The sequence below is a fragment of the Xenopus laevis genome, chromosome 7L (genome assembly GCF_017654675.1).
Source record: "Xenopus laevis strain J_2021 chromosome 7L, Xenopus_laevis_v10.1, whole genome shotgun sequence".
Classification (NCBI taxonomy): Eukaryota; Metazoa; Chordata; class Amphibia; order Anura; family Pipidae; genus Xenopus; species Xenopus laevis.
Genome location: NC_054383.1, coordinates 117,854,423 through 117,871,473, shown reverse-complemented (window position 1 = coordinate 117,871,473; position 17,051 = coordinate 117,854,423). Strand labels below are relative to the sequence as shown.

At 42.9% G+C, this 17,051-nt stretch overlaps 1 protein-coding gene across 1 annotated transcript in view; it reads left to right on the top strand.

Moving 5' to 3' along the window:
• Window positions 1–976: 976 nt before the first annotated feature.
• Window positions 977–17,051, top strand: part of XB5748694.L (provisional ortholog of CDC42 effector protein 4 L homeolog) — a gene marked incomplete at its 5' end in the record, with an annotated part of 23,928 nt that continues 7,853 nt past the window's right edge. Inside the window, 1 exon segment of the mRNA NM_001094380.1 lies at window positions 977–1,210.

Here is a 17,051-nt window from a genome sequence, read left to right as displayed (position 1 = left end):
AAAGTTTTTTTAATTCTGTTCCTTCACTTGAACTAAGTAAATGGGCCCCTGCTTGTATTGCTCAACTGTTTTTAATAATGTCTTGTGTCAACCAAGGAAATTAATAATTAATTATTATTAGTAGTAGTAGTAGTATTGTTGTTGTTATTATTATTATTATTATTGAGTCTGATCAGGGACTTGCGGGCAGAGTGACAGTTGCCAGCTGCCAGTCAGAAAGTTGGGAAACTTTGGGGATGGGTGACGACGTCACTGATCCTTTTAACTCCATGTGTGCCGGCCAGGAAGGGGGAGGAGTGGCAGGAGCTGGGCTCAATGTGCGGTGTGGATTGGATTTCCCACCATTCCCTCTTCAGGCGCTTTTACTGCAATGCTCCCAGAGCGAGAGACTCAGACGTGTTGGCTCAGCAGTAGCAGCATTATGGACACTGATCATTAGCTCGGACGAGGTAAGGAGGGGGATGCACAGAGAACACTGGCGCAGGCTATTGATTTATATTTATAGTCATTTTTAAAAATGCACAAGTACATTTAGATCCCTCTATAGATAGTTATTTGTAGTCTATATATTAGAAGCTGACCTATAACAGTAACAGAATTAGCCATACGTGGCATGGATAAATAACTGCAGGTAATTATTAACCATAGGAAGCAAATGGGAAGAGTAATTGGGGGGTGACCCAGTTGCTGCGCTTTTACGCGCTATAGATATTGTGACCCACACACCGAGCTCTGAGCTGGAGAGATGATTCCATTGGAAATAATGGCTTTGTGGCCACACTCACTAATCATGGGGTTTCGCTTTATTCCCTAAACCTCGTTTTCACGCGGCGTTAATTAGCCCTGGTGTCGCGCGGCGGAGGGAGAGGGAATTGTTCCAGAATTGATTTTTAGGGATTTTTTTTGCGATTGTGTCACTTGGCAGGACGTTTATTTGGAGCCCCCGCCCCAATCGCTTGGAACTGACGCCAGAGATCAGGAAGGAGAAGGGAGAGCAGACGCCGCTGACACCCGACACCCGCAGGACAAGGGGAGCTGCGAGACGGTATATGTTGCAGCAACAACAATTCGTGGACTGAGCGGAGCCGGGGGATATAAATCCACAGGGCAGACCCTGCCGTTGCCAACGGTTCTCTCTTGGATTACAAAGGTTTTAGCTGGAAACTTGGAAATTCCCTTGGGAGCAGCACGTTGGGAAGGAAGTGAAAAGGTGAGTCCCACTGTATAAACATGAGCCCTAATCTGCTCAACTATTCTCTCTCAACTGCTCAACTATTATCTCTCAACTGAAGCTTCTGGGAGTTGTAGTATAAGAACGTTTGGAAGGTTTCAGGCTGGGATAGGAACATGTTTCTTTCTTTGCTGAACATACATTTACTAACACAGGGTCTGGGGTGGAGGGAGGGATCCCCAGTGCTGACAGAGGGGCCCTTCTGGAGGGGTTACTGAATTGGAGACGTGCGGGGCCCCGGAGAGGGGAGTCAGACTGGCAGGAAGTGGTGCAGGGTGCTGGGAGTTGCTGACTCTTGGGAAGAAAGGCTGTTAATGTCTCTACTTGATTCATGTAGATCGATGGGTGTGTGGGGGGCAGGTTGTGTGAATTAGCTGACAGTTGGATGGAGTTAGGATCTGCCAGAAAGCTCTGTAGCTGCTCTAGTGCTCAGGGGCTGGTTGGAACTGGCTACTATTGTTCCTTTAAACGCTGCCAAATTGTTCTGACCCAGCAGCGACTGAGCTGAAACTCTCCTAATACAGTTGCACCTGGTCTGGGGGAGGGAGAGAGCAAGCAGGAAAGGTACTTAAAGGGATACTGTCATGGGAACATCAGTTAATAGTGCTGCTCCAGCAGAATTCTGCACTGGGATCAGTTTCTCAAAAGAGCAACCAGATTTTTTTATATTTTATTTTGAAATCTGACATGGGGCTAGACATATTGTCGGTTTCCCAGCTGCCCCCAGTCATATGACTTGTGCTCTGATAAACTTCAATCACTCTTTACTGCTGTACTGCAAGTTGGAGTGATAACACCCCTCCCTCCCCCCCAGCAGCCTAACAACAGAACAATGGGAAGGTAACGAGATAGCAGCTCCCTAACACAAGATAACAGCTACCTGGTAGATCTAAGAACAGCACTCAGTAGTAAAATCCAGGTCACACTGAGACACATTCAGTTACATTGAGTAGGAGAAACAACAGCTTATCAGAAAGCAGTTCCATCCTAAAGTGCTGGCTCTTTCTGAAAGCACATGACCAGGCAAAATGACCAGATATGGCGCCTACACACCAATATTACAACTAAAAAAATATACACTTGCTGGTTCAGGAATGAAATTTTATATGGTAGAGTGAATTTTTTGCAGTGTGAACAGTGTCATCTAGAAATAAAAAAAAAAAAAATAGATCATAAAAATTGACAGAACCCAGCAGATAATAATAAACAACAGGGCCAGAACTAGGGGTAGGCAGAAGAGGCACGTGCCTAGGGCGCATGCGCAAAAACGCTTGGGGAGGGGGGTGACGTAGCCGGCTGGGTTGCCTAGGGCGCCCAGCCGGCTTGGCCCGGCACTGATAAACAAGGCAGCAATCTTTGGAGCTACACTTATTCACTGCTAACAGCAAAGTGCCAAAGGTTATACATTTCTTACCGTTATCACGTGTCCCCCCCCCCCCCCCAGGTACAAATACCATGGGCTGAGACTAAAACTGCTGGGCCATAGAAAAGCATTCTATCATTGGTGAGCGGTAAAAGCTCAACATACAAAACAAGGGGCAGTCACTCAAGTTAAAATTGAGCAACAGGGCACACCTTTACCTACAAACTCTGTAGAATACAATGCTATAAGCTCTTACCCAGGAAGATTTAGAACAATACAATGAAATCACCTCTCCTATACAAATTTAGAGGGTTTATAGGAACAGATACAAAGTATACAATTGATTTATATTGTTTCCCTTTATGGCATCAAAAATCATCCAGTCTGGAAGTGAAGATACACAGTGACAGTGTATACAAATGTTTAGAATCTGTTACATTGTGTTGTTTGTGCTGATAGTGTAGCAGTTCTATTTCTTCAATGAAATGTTCACCCACTAAATAACCTTTATTTGGGCAATGTCAGTGTTGCATGTGCCCCACTGTGGGTCTTATGTCGGTAGTTGAAGGTACAGATGACATGCAGTTTATTTATATTTTCTCAGCTGGAAGGAACCACATAAACATTGAATTTTACTGAGCCTTGAGTTTTGTAATTGTCTGATCAGAGGCCAGTGATGAATTCAGAGAGAATTGGCCCTGGGAAAATTTTTTTAAAAGTTTGTGGGAACGGAACCATAATGCCCAGTTAAGCTCTAATTATACATGATGTGGCCTTTCCATGTAAAACCATAGCACCCAACCCATGCAACAAATGAAAACAGCTGGTGAGCTGCAGAGAGGGCAGGTCAGTCTGTTTGATCAAACAGAATAAAAGGGGCTGCTTACCTTTGAGTTAACTTTTAGTATGATGTAGATACTGATATGCTGAGACAATTTGCAGTTGGTTTTAATTTTTAATTGTTTGTGGTTTTTGAGTTATTTAGCTTTTTATTCAGCAGCTCTCTAGTTTTCAATTTGAGCAATCTGGTTGCTAGGGTCCAAATTACCCTAACAATCATGCATTGATTTGAATAAGTGACTGGAATATGAATCGGGGAGGGTCTGAATAGATCGATGACAGATGAGTAATAAAAAGTAGCAATAACTATAAATTAGTTTTTTAGATGTGGGCAGTGAACCCCATTTGAAAGCTGGAAAGAGTCAGAAGAAGAAGAAGAAGGCAAATAGAAAAAAATAAAAAAAAAACTATTAAAAATAATAATAATGAAGACCAATTGAAAAGTTGCTTAGAAATGGCCATTCTATTCCATACTAAAAGTTAACTTAAGGGTAGAGACACACTCGCCCTACGACTAATCTGCCCAAACTGTCTCCCGTGCCTTCCCGTCGGCTAGAATGTAAATCACCAGCGAGATGGCACTCGGAGCGCTTCATTTTTCAAAGTAGCCCGAAGTTTCCTCGTGAGGCAACTTTGGGAAAACGAAGTACTCCGAGTGCCATCCCGCCAGCGATTTTCATTCTAGCGGGCAGGAAGGCAGTTCAGAGAGATTAGTGGCCCCCGAAGAAGAGGAGATTTGTCGTCGGGTGACTAATCTCCCCAAATCTGAGCGTGTGTCTCTGCCCTTAAGGTACACACCCCCTTTAATGATTGCATCATGTTGTGGGCCCAGTTCTGTTCTTTTGGCAGTCGCTGGAATGTCTGGATCACTCCGAGCCCCTGAGCTCCGTGATTGCTTACTAGTAACACTATATTTATTTACTGAAATAACTTTTTCTGACTATCCAACTGGAAGATTTTCCAGATCAGAAAGTTGGCTTCGCACAGGTCTGTGTGTTTTTCCAGTTTGGTAGAAATCTTGCTCCGTGTGTGTGTGGCCAGCTGATGGCACAGGGGACAGTTTAGATGACAATGGATCTCTCAGGGAGAATTGTGACAATAAAATACGCCCCTTCCATTCATCGGACTGTCTGCGGCACATGTCCTTGTTTTTCTCTATTCTTGAGAGAATCATGGTGATCTCCAGTACCCATGTACCATCAGCCTAAACAACACAAACGCACAAACTGGCCATCAAATAATAACGTTTCCTCGCTAAGAAAGAAAAGGGGGCATTCTAACAAGGGGACATTCTTCTGGCAGAGGTGATAATTTGTGAAGCTGTTCCACCCCTGAATCAAAGGCTTAATCCTTTCCTTGGGCACTGAGTGACATCTAAGGGCTGGATATCTGGAGGGGACGGTACTGTTATCATGTCAGCATCTGACATTCTCTGTATTGTTTGGGCTCAATAGAGTCATTTATATCCCATGTGGATCCCACCACTAAAAGGCTTTTAAGACACCTAAAGTGTCTTGTTTACTCTGTTCAAGTGGATAGAGCTCTCTTTGTCTCTTTGGGGGTCGTTTGATTTTTTTTTTTCTAGTCCAACACCTCAGGGACATGGCACAGGAATGCAAACATCTGTATGGGAAAGATCAAGCTGATTTGGTTTTTTAGATGCCTGGAAGGCACAGTGGGGCATTACTTAAAGGGCATATAACACCACTTAAAGGACATATAAAACCAAATATTAAAATGTATTTATACAGAATATACATTTTACAGTCTGGTTGTGTCATTTCTAGAACACATGGTAGGTTTTATTTGTAAATACCTATAGCAGGGGTGCCCAAAAGGTAGATGGGGGTCTACAAGTAGACCTTTAATTGGTGATCAGTAGATCTCAAGACACTGTGAACAAACAGTTTGTCTAAATCATCCTCCTGTTTTATTCTTTTCATTCAGATATTTATTCTGTTACGGCTACATAAGATATAGTTGTTTTTTAAATATAGTAATATAAATTCTCTTATAAATCAATGTAATATTTAAGTAATATTTTCCATGGAACAGAAGCTAACAGTGATATTATGAATGTAGATCATAATAGGACAATATCACTAAAGGTGGCCATACACGGGCAGATAAAGCTGCCGATATCGGTCATTTAGACCAATTTGACCGCTTATCCGACGGGTCTTCCCGATCAATATCTGGCCACGGAAGGTTTGATTTTTACCCGATCGACCCGTCGGAGCCCCTTGGCGTATCGAAACGTTCGATATATCCATGCCGTTAGTGGCATATCGGGGAAAGATACGCTCGTTTGGCGATGTCGCCAAACGAGCAGATCTTTTAGTCTATGGCCAGCTTAAAAGTAGACCTCCTATTAGTAAAGTATGGACACTAGTCCTGGCCTATAGTGTTTCTGATGGGGCTGTTAGGGGCATGAATATGTAATGTTAAAGGCTTCAATGAAGACAATAGGAGGGGTAGGAATTTGTTAAGGGCAGAGACACATGCTCCGATTAGGAGAGATTTAGTCGCCCGGTGATAAATTGCCTCTTTTTCAGGGCGACTAATCTCCCCGAGCTGCCTCCCGCAGGGTAGAATCAAAATCACCGGCGCACTCGGATCACTTTGTTTTTCAAAGTCGCCTGAAGTTTCCTCGTGAGGCAACTTCAGGAAAGGAAGCACACCGATTGCCTTCCCACTGGTGATTTACATTCTAGCCTGCTGGAGGCAATTTGGGGAAATTAGACGCCCCGAAAAGGAGGAGATTGTGCAACATAACAAGGAAAGGCACATTTTACATGTACCGGGAAGAAATGAGCAGTAATTACGTCATGCTAATGGTTTTCTTCTTTAATGAAGCAGATATAAATTTCAAAATACAAACAAAATAGGGAAGGCTAAGAAATCCACCAATTTTAAGACTCGTCTTCTATCTTGGAAAGCTGTAGCTTTGCAAAACGTGGGGTTTCTTCTTTATGATTAGTAAAATGGAAAAGCACAGGATATTCTGCAAATAGAGCTTTATGTACCTGTATGAGTTTACTCTAATGAAACGGCACCCATAACCAGTTTTCTAAGATCTAATGCTTCAGGGATAGATTACTACTGGAAGAAGTGGTGACAGATGGAGAGTTTTTTTTTTTTGACTGCCCAGTAAGAAGCTTGATTTGTATTGAGCATTCTGTGGCCCTTCAGTGGGTGCTGCACTTCAGGACACACGGAGGTTAAGCTGATCATACATGAAGCAGTTTGACAGCCTGGCTAACAGTCACGTGGGCTTATAGTTGCCCTGTCTGGACAGAAAATTTGGTCAGGCAGCATCTCCTGTGGTTGTTGCATCAGAGGACCAGGGAAGTGACTGTGTAATGTTTGCTTTATGTCGGGGCCATTTCCCATGTTGTCATGGAGCCAAATATACATATTGTGCTGAGGGCAGGGAGGCGTCTTAGTCAGTATTCTGCTCTTGGAATGTTACTGACAATTTTCTGCATTTTTCACCTGGGTCAAAGAAGCTTCTAGCTGTGTCGCACATTGGGCGATGGCTGTCTGTTGTAATAACATCAGTTGCCTAGCCATGTAGCAATATAGCATTTTTTAACTAAGAACAGGTATTACCCCAGAGCATGGCCAATGAGGCTACTGGTTGGGCAAATACAAGAGGTCCTCTGCACTCAACCCATTATCAATATATTTAAGACAGATTCATTTTGTGCATACTGCTACTGAAAAATGCCTTACCCTTTAAACAAAACAGGGATTGTTTGTCCATATATTGCAATATATTTAAGCTGGCCAACTACGTCAAAGTCATCCCATATCTGGCCAGTCCTATGCTCAATTTTATCTGATTCATTAAGAATTCTATTGCTTCATTATACATTTTACAAAGGGACTAGGTTTTACCTGCAACTTACTTGCTGCTTTCAAAGTAAACCCCCATACTTGGCTGCCCTTTTATTAGACACCAGTGGGATCACCTGACTATAGCTGGGAGGGGTGGGAGCTACAACATGGAGCTGGTCACTGCTCCTGTATAACTATAACAAACAAGGGAATGTTGTGCACAACATTCCATTGTTTGCTGCTGGTTGGGCACCACATGAAATGCAGTCCATACATAGTTCCCTTTGTTTGTTGGCAGGGAGTGGTGTAAAACAGCCATTGGTTTGATTGTATGGAACAAAAAACTTCACTGGCACACAGGATATTTCAAGCAGGAAAAACCTTGCTAGGTATTTATTGCAGCATGCAACGTTTCGGGGTTACCCCCTTCGGTAACCCCGAAACGTTGCATGCTGCAATAAATACCTAGCAAGGTTTTTCCTGCTTTTCCTGCTTGAAATATCCTGTGTGCCAGTGAAGTTTTTTGTTCCAGTATTCTAGGGAGGTGGCCGATTCCTCCTGTTTGCTGTGCACCAGGTGTTCTCTATCTGATTGATTAGGGTGTGCGAGTGTTTCTTGAAATTCCAGTTTGATTGTATGGAGACAGAACTAGTGATTTGCCAGGGGCTGCATTATGGAGTGTTTGACTGACACCACGGGGCTGTCCGTGTATAGTCTTACAGTATATCATTTGTTTTGGACACCTAATGCTTTCACTGCAGAGGTCTTGAGCTTATACCGGGCAAGCGTGTTAGCTGTATGCTGTAAATATGTTCTCCCTGTGTTAGGACAACAGCACAGGGAAGTTTTGAGAATTTTGTCCCCACCACCTCCTCTTTTAAGCACCAGCGCTTGTACTTGTGGCAGTTGTCTAACATTTGAAGGGACTTTTGTTCCCATCTTTCACGCTGTTCATCAAGTTGGGAGCAAAAAGCTCTAAATTGCCTTGTCTGCACTTCATACTTCTAGATCTGCTGCTGATGCCCCTCTATGCATTTCACCTGTCAAAACCATCTCCTGAAGGGCCTATACCTGCTGAGATGGTTTAGGAATGATTCTAAAGTCACCCTAATTACCTAACCAAATAGTTTAGTGATGGTGGCCACTAGTGATGGGCGAATCTGTGGTGTTTCGCCGAATAATTTGCAAATTTCCCGTGAAATTCGGGAAACGGGAAAAAATTTGTAAAACTGTGCAGGCGTCGTTTTTTTGGATGCCGCAAATTTTTGCACTGGATTTGAGAAATTATTTGCCGGCGGCGAATCACGGGAATTTGCGCCTGGTGAATAAATTCGCCCATCACTAGTGGCCACGCATGCTGATATCTGAGAACTCTGTTGATATCTACGGGGGTCATTATCTGCCCATTTTTTCTTAAAAGATATGCAGCCTGAAACTTTAAATGCCTTTAAAGCCCCTGAGATTGAGTACAGGCAGTAGGCAGATCTCCGCTTCTGTTGGTATATAAACTCCTTTTATACCTTTTTTTTTTCCCCCAGAATATGTCATTACATGTTCTATTATAAATACATACTCCGAATTGAATGTGCCTTTAAGAACAGGATAAATATGACACACTGGAACCCCCACCTCCACCAGCTGCTCATTACTGTAAGTCAGATATAAGTCACAGCATTAATGCTAAACCTGCCCAACAGGTTTTCTTGTCATCTTCACTTTCTTTCACTTGCTCTCGCATTGTTTGGTGCATTTCAGCTGTCTGTTCTAGGAACATATCGTCTGTACCCAGCAAAGGGCTTGGTTGATAGAGATAGGTGCTTCACCCCTGCGGTTAAAGGGAAAGTGTCCTGGGAATCAAGTATTTCTTGACTAGTGTTATTACACAGCAGAAATACTGCATAGAAGAATCTCCTCCATCTTCCAAGAATCTAAAGATGACCATGGAGATGGAAGTGTAGAATTCCTGATCTCTCTTATTAGTTTGGCTACAGGTCTCGTGCCTGAATTATGTTGGATATGGCGGTCAAATTGCATTGTTCACTTTGGCTGGAGCCCTTGTTCCTTACAGCTCAGAAGATGACCTCCTAATTGACCATTCATAATCCAGCCAAAGTTTCAATCCTGGCTGACCCCCCCCCCCCATAGGGGTCTCTATAATTACATTTAGCACTGCCTACATCAAATTGTTGTGAGGGTTGCCCCTCTTAAGGTGGCCATAGATGCAAAGATCCGCTCATTTGGCAATGTTGCCAAACGAGCGGATCTTTCCCCGATATGCCATTAACAGGCATGGCTACATCGGGGGTAATCTGATTGTTCGGCCGTATGGCCGAACGATCAGATTACGATGTGCCATGAGCTCCGACGGGATCGGTCGGGTCAAAATCAAACCTGACCGATCAACCAAACGACCGATCTCCGCCGGGAGAAAAATGTCGGCACACGCCACACACGATCCGAAAATCGTACATATCCTCGATTCGTACGATAGGACCTGTGTGTCTATGGACACCTTTAGTCAGATTATTTGGCAGTTAAATGGAAATTTGGAGATTACATTAAAGGCAACCATACCCAGGCCAACCCTTCAGTACAGTATGATTGGCCAAAAACGAGGTTGGTCATTTGCGATTGTTCCGTTTGTTCGTGGCTGACAGCCAGTGAATTTCCTGTGAGTGTCATGGAATTTCCATTCTCGGAAATAAATCTTGGTGGGATAGTGACACGTCAGATGCTGTACTTGTATACGCAGGCCTGCACGTTTCCACTTACATTAAGGGGCAGATTTATCAAGGGTCGAATAGTAAATTTGAATTCGAATTTTTAAAGTTTAAAAAATTCACACATTCGATTGTGAGATTTATCAAACCTCGACCATGGAAACAGTCGAGAAAAAAAAAGGAGAAAAACTCAATTCTTACGAATTGAATATAAATCAAATACAATTAGAATTTTCTGGTCAGAGCCATTAGAGCCAATATTAGACATTCACATTTTTCTTAAATAACCTCCCAGTCTAATTGTGAGTATATTCGAATTAAAAAAAATTCACATGAATTCGAAATTCGACCTTTGAAAAATGGGCCTTTTATAGTATAGACTGTGGGAACAAATGGATAAATACATATAAATAAACACGCATACAAAGATAAAGTGCCACATGGTAAGAGGCACAGGGCATTATCTACAGACTTTAAGGGCAGGGGCAGATTCGGGGAGTTTTAGTTTCCTGCTGGGCCTTTGTCCCTTTCTTCTGCCTGCAGTGTCGGACTGGCCCGGCGGGAAACTGGGTATAAACTCGGTGGACCCGACCCTAAATGGGCCAGACCCCTCTCCCGACAAGTTTGTTTAAAAAAAAGATTTCTATAGGCGCAACGCTGCGCCATCTGCGCATGTGGGCAGTGACATTCATACAGGGCCCTGAGCGTCTCCTTTCCAGCAGGAGCGGCGATCCGCGCCATCACGAAGGCGCGCAGTGCGCATCACGGTAGGGGGCGGGGGGGTCAGGGGGCCCTGGACAGTAGTCCCGGTGGGCCCCGGGCCCCCCAGTCCGACCCGGTCCGCCTGCTTAAATGAGAACGCCTGCGACAATGCACTCGCGACTCTTCAATTTCTGAAGTCGCTCGAAGTTTCCTCGTAAGGCAACTTCAGAAATCGAAGTGCTGCTAGTGCATTGACGCAGGCGTTTTCTCATTATAGCAGGGGGAAGGCGATTAGTCGCCAATCAACTAAATCTGCCCGTGTGCCCTTGCCCTAAGGGAGATTAGCAGCTGCTACAGGTATGGAATCCGTTATCTGGAAACCCATTATCTGGAAAGCTCTAAATTATGGGAGGCCCATCTCCCATAGACTCCAGTTTAAACATGATTTCCTTTTTCTCTGATTTAATAAATAGTAGTAGACTTAAGGTATGGAGATCCAAATGACATAAAAACCCTTATCTGGAAAACCCCAGGTCCCGAGCATTCTTGATAACCGGTCCCATACCTGTACTTGATCATATCCAGCAATAAGTTTCATTATTCTGTTGTCTTGGCAGTTAATATGGTAAGTGGTATGGGTGTTTTTACCCAGTAGAGAATCTGGATTTACACTAGTTATGGCATTATAGGAAACTTATTTCTGGCAGCAAGACAACTGCATTACCTGTAGTATAAGCCTATATTAATGGCCCTTGCTAGCTAGGTATATAACCTTGTTACCCTTTCTCAGCTGTAACGTGCTGAGAAATGAATCCCCTTTAAAACAGATGTGTGCTGACTGAAGAAGATGGGAAGGAGATGGAGCTCTGTCTCTATCCTTTAATAAGTTCAAGCTGTTTGAACCCAGAAAGCCACACAGATGGAGGAAGGAAGGGCAGGGATAGACTAGGCCCCAGTTATTATTTCATTTCAGTGCAAGTCCCCCGGGAGCCATAACCAGCTGCTCTGTAGGGCAGATGAGGAATAGGGATTGAGAATAGTACACGGAGCAGAGCCGGAAGTGAGTTTCATCATTCACAGGTGTGTCGGAGCCTGTTCTCCAGCCATTGGCAGTATCTGTGCTAGTGCTTTCCAACTACTTACTTCATAGTCTGACACTGTGTCCTTGTCCTTTGTTGGTTTTTATAATCCATGAAAGGAAAAAAACCCTGCAAGGTAATACAGCTGGAGCCTACCACGTGGGAATCGATTTTTAACTTGTTAAAGAGAAAGTTCACCTTTAAATTAATATGTAATATTTTCATAGGTGAACCTCTACTGACCTACTGTTCCATTCAAGGAAATTACAGACTGCTGTGCCATGTTCAGGCATACCTCCCAACTGTCCAGTTTTTCACAGGACAGTCCCAATTGTGACGGCTTAACCTTCAGTCCCGTGTTTGTTATTGAAATGTCCCAACTTTCTCTTTGATCTCCTGCACTAAACAGCCAGAAAAAGATACAATGTTTCTAACTTAATTGGCTTTTGACTGAGAGCCCGGAATATGTGGCAGGTGCACTTAGATACTTTTGTAATAATTTAAGATAAGCAGGTCTTGGGGAAACTGTGACTTGCAGCTTAAAGGGTAATTCACCTTCGTTAGCAAAACTGTAATAACACAAAAAACCACAGAAATGTGTTCAAACTTTCATAAATCAACAAGGTAATTAGGGGGTGTGGCCACAAAAACAGGCGTGGTCAAAAAAAATTAAGCTGCACTCCACACGCCAATTCTTTTTGTCCCTTTCATATTTCCAAAATGTTGGGAGGTATGCGATCAGGTGCTTTTCTACCAACTAAAAAGCGCTGGTGCAATTTAAAAATTAAATGTTTTTTTATTGCCAGAATTACTGCCACCTTTATCTATCTATCCAGGTTCTCTAATATTCTCAAAGCTGGTACAGGTATAGGATCTTTTATCCGGAAACCAGTTATCCAGAAAGCTCCAAATTATGGAAAGGCCATCTCCAATAGACTCCATTCAAATAATCCAAATTATCCCCATTTTAAGAATGTTTTGCTTTTTCTCTGTAATAATAAAACAGTAGCTTGTACTTGATCCCAACTAAGATATAATTAATCCTTATTGGAAGCAAAACCAGCCTATTGGGTTTATTTAATGTTTACATGATTTTCTATTATCCAGAAAACCATAGGTACCAAACATTCTAGATTAAAGGTCCCATACCTGTATCTAGTTCCTATTGTTATTAAGCCCTAGCCAGGCCAAGTAATATTGTTGCCCAAGCCTGATCGCTGCTAAAAAATAATGTAAAATTCCAAAACCACAACGAATAGCAATTACATTTTGTCTTAAAGTGGCCATGCACGCGCCATTAAAAGCTGCCAACTCGGACCCTTTCCTAGGGCCAAACAATTGGACCAACCCAGTGTTGCCCACACTATTACACCACGATAAAGGGTAACTTTAAGGTGAACTACAACTTTAAAGTTCATTGACTTTGGAATTCCAGCTCAAGGCTAACTCAGAAGCACCATGAGGCTGAAATACAAGGTGCTGGTATATGGAACTGTATATAACTAAGCATTTCCATAATTTGGTGGAAATGTAAAGATGATGTACATTGTTTATAAAAAGTGTTTATGTTCACTTTAATCGTCTATAAATGTTTGATGCAACATCGCTTATTCCATACTTCCCAACATTTTGAAAATAGAAAGAGGGACAAAAAGTTTTGCCGCGGCCAGCGATGCGAAAATAAAAATTTGCCAGGTTATGGAAAGTTTGAACACATTTCTGGGGGTTTTAGGGTCAAGTTTTATGTGTTATTACAGTTTTGCTAAGGAAGGTGAATTGCCTTTTAAGCTGCAAGTCACAGTTTCCCCAAGAGACCTGCTTATCTTAAATAGTTACAATTCTTTGTTTATCTTAAATTATAACAAATGTATCTATGTGCACCTGCCACATATCATGGGCTACCTGGCAAATGCCAATTAAGTTTTAGAAACGTTGTATCTTTTTCTGAATCATAGAGAAAGTCGGGACATCTCGGTAACAATCCTGGACTGCAGGTTGAGCTGTCGAAATCGGGACTGTCCAGCAAAAAAACAGACATTTGGGACGTTTGTTTATTCTACAACAGATGTCTTGTTCATCTGTTTGTGGTTTCTCCTATTAGTATGTTCTCCGGAGACCATTGCCTAAGGACTCCAATGCCCCTTTTGGCCACATTTTTGTTTTTGCAAAAAAGAAAAATGGCTAAATGCTTGTCTGGGTTAAACAAGCCAAAAATTCTTAGAGCGCTAAATATACATGTTTCACATTCACATGATAAAGCTCTGTCTCTTTCCATGCTGGGGGGCAGCACATTTTCTTGCATGCCTCACATTCTTTCCTTTTTTTAAGCCCCCGGATTTGCTGTGTTTGAATTTTGGAGGACAGTGCGTGCAGCTTGTTATGTTTATCAGATCACATGATATGAGAGAGAAAAAACGTGGGTTGCTAAAACTGGAGCAAGCGGTTCAGCTGTTATTGCTTCCCCGCTTTAAAGTAGCTGGGTCTCTGGCTAATCCCATTGTTTGGCCCTAGTGCCAAACAATTGGATTACAATGACTGAAATAGGGGCTGTTGGGAGAGGACTTCATCAATAAAGCCAATGCGATCCTTGATCCAAAAATCAAACCTGCCGATCAGCATTTGGTCAGATATCGGTCAGGTAGCCCTGTTGGAAAGCCCTGACCTAAAAGACTCAAATTGGCATCTTAAAGGAATACTGTCATGGGAAAAGACATTTTTTCAAAATGAATCCATTAATAGTGCTGCTCCAGCAGAATTCTGCACTGAAATCCATTTCTCAAAATAGCAAACAGATTTTTTTATATTCAGTTTTGAAATCTGACATGGGGCTAGACATATTGTGAATTTCCCAGCTGCCCCAAGTCATGTGACTTGTGCTCTGATAAACTTCAATCACACTTTACTGCTGTACTGCAAGTTGGAGTGATATCATCCCCCCTCCCTTTCCCACCCCAGCAGCCAAACAAAAGAACAATGGGAAGGTAACCAGATAGCAGCTCCCTAACACAAGATAACAGCTGCCTGGTAGATCTAAGAACAGCACTCAATAGTAAAAACCCATGTCCCACTGAGACACATTCAGTTACATTGAGAAGGAAAAACAGCAGTCTGCCAGAAAGCATTTCTCTCCTAAACTGCAGGCACAAGTCACATGACCAGGGGCAGCTGGGAAATTGACAAAATGTCTAGCCCCATGTCAGATTTCAAAATCGGATATAAAAAAATCTGTTTCCTCTTTTGAGAAATGGATTTCAGTGTAGAATTCTGCTGGAGCAGCACTATTAACTGATTCATTTTGAAAAAAAACTTTTTCCCATGACAGTATCCCTTTAAATTTGCCCATGTATAGCCATCGTAACCCCCCCGCATGCATATTTGTGAGTGACAAGATCCTAGCGTCCTTTAATGCTCTCTCTTACAAACTGCCTTTATTTACTAAGTAGATGTAACTGATATGAGACATGCTTGGTTTGCTGAGCGGTTCTCCTTTGAATTACACCTCCCTTCTAAGTTCATGAACTTCGTTTATTAAAAAAACTGGAAAAAAGCGACCTGTGTGTGTTTGCTGATAGCTGTGTTCTGATATTGGCCTTGCGTGCCATTGCTCGTGTGTGAGAAGTGCAAGAAGGGCAAAGGATCAATGAGTTCCTTGTGTAGGATGTTGCTTTCAGCTGCAGTGTTAACGTTTGTGTGGCTTTTTATTACTGTCACTTAACAAAGAGATGTGTATGAGGCCACTGATCTTTTATTCGGCCTCGACCAGTAAGGGGAGTACAAAGTCGTGCCAGTTAGTTGCCTATCTGGCAGCTTCCAGTTCTGTTTGCTCCATATACTGCATTTAAAGAACACTCTAAAACTCAAGTTGCCATGAGTGTAAGTGCCAGAGCAGTGGTCCCCAACATGTTGCTTATCAACTCCTTGGAAGTTGCTCCCAGTGGCCTCAAAGTAGGTGCTCATTTTTTTTAAATTCCTGGCTTGGAGGCAAGTTTTGGTTGCTTAAAAATCAGATGCCAAACTACTGCCAAACTGAGCCTCCTGTAGACTTCCAGTCCACAAAGGGCTACAAAATATCTAATAATATCGCTTTATTTGGCACCCCCAGGAACTTTTTGCATGTTTGTGTTGCCCCCCAACTCTTTTTAAATTTGTATGTGGCTCCTGGTTAAAAAAAAAAAAAAAAAAAAAAAGGTTGGTGGCAATGGTGTCTGCAAGGTGCTCCTGGCTCTCTTTATGGCAGGCAGCAAGTACAACCCTCACCAGATTGATAAAAGCTGCAGACAGACCTCGTCGACAGCTTATTGGCCCGTGTGTGGGGCCCTCCGATGGGCTTCCCTGATCGATATCTGGCTGATAGTCGGCCAGATGATGTTCGGGCAGGGGAAAAAATCCTGTCGGATCGCGGACCCCATCTGTTTGTTGATGAGACCCCTGCAATCTGACTACCTGTATATGTTTCATTATGATCCAATCGTTGGGCCCTAGGGTAGTGATGGGCGGATAAATTTGGCAGCCGTGAATTTGCGGCGAATTTCCGATATACACCGCCGGTGAATAAATTAGTAAAAATTAGATGGCGTCAAAAAATTCTGGAAATGTTGCTTACATGAAAACCGTCGCACATCAACATTATTCTAACGCCCATTGACTTTAACGCCAGCATCAGAATTGAAGCGGGCGTCAAAGTTTGCATTTCGCTGGAAATTCTTGAATTTTTTGTCGAAATGGGACAAATTCGCCCATCACTACCCTAGGGCCCACAAACAAATCAGCCTGATATCGCCCACGTCAAGGTGGGTATATCAGGGAGAGATCTGCTCATTTGGCAAAATCGCCAAATGAGTGGATTCTATATCTATGGCCACCTTAACTCGCATGTCTGCCCATTGCTTGAAGAATCTGATCTTTGCTGTATCACCGAATGACCCCAACGTCAGTCCATGTACAGTATTATCCGATATGCCAGTTTAGCCGATTGGAAGCATTATAGTAAACATGATGGAAACCAAATCTGCCAGAAAGGAAAGTAAGTTTATGTGTGTAATAGGAGAATGTAGCCTCCACGGGGTAATTGAATATCCTCTGTAATGCACTGTGGAATATTCCAGTGTGAGCCTTTATGTATAGAGTCAATAGATGTTCTTGCTTTTATCGGGCAGCCTGGCCAGTGAGCTGTGAAACTGCCGCAGTCCTTCCAGAACAATCTCCCCAGTGTTAATGCAGGATGCATGACAAGTCAAGTGTCTGCCACGCTCCATCACATTCAGCTGCTCTCGTTC